This window comes from Suricata suricatta, chromosome X (assembly GCF_006229205.1).
Source record: "Suricata suricatta isolate VVHF042 chromosome X, meerkat_22Aug2017_6uvM2_HiC, whole genome shotgun sequence".
Taxonomy (NCBI): Eukaryota; Metazoa; Chordata; class Mammalia; order Carnivora; family Herpestidae; genus Suricata; species Suricata suricatta.
In genome coordinates, this window is record NC_043717.1 from 89,579,568 (window position 1) to 89,580,036 (window position 469).

Genomic DNA, 469 nt, shown 5'->3' on the forward strand with positions numbered 1-469 from the left:
AACTTATATGTCAATTATATTTCAAAAAGTGATATATAATTTTCTTTTGCTGGTAACATTACAAAAATTTCAAACCATAATAAAAAAGATTAAGAAAGTGAAATGATTCATGAACCATTCCTTTTCACTTTAACCTCCTTTGTCATCCCATGTGTTTTTGAACAAAGCATATGCAACATGAAATATTAAACCTAATAACAGCCCAACATGACTTATTTTATAAAGTCTGTCATAACTAAACTTTTTTGCATTAAAATAAGTGGCAGTCGCATGCTTTTATAAATATTTATTTGCTTCATTTCTGGATAACAGGTTTTTCCCTAGATGTCTGGTGGTCATTAGCCAATTGGTATCAGATTACCTTTACCACTGTAACTTCTGTCTTTTTTTTTTCCATAATATTTTATTGTCAAATTGTTTTCCATACAACACCCAGTGCTCTTCCCCTCAAGTGCCCTCCACCATCACC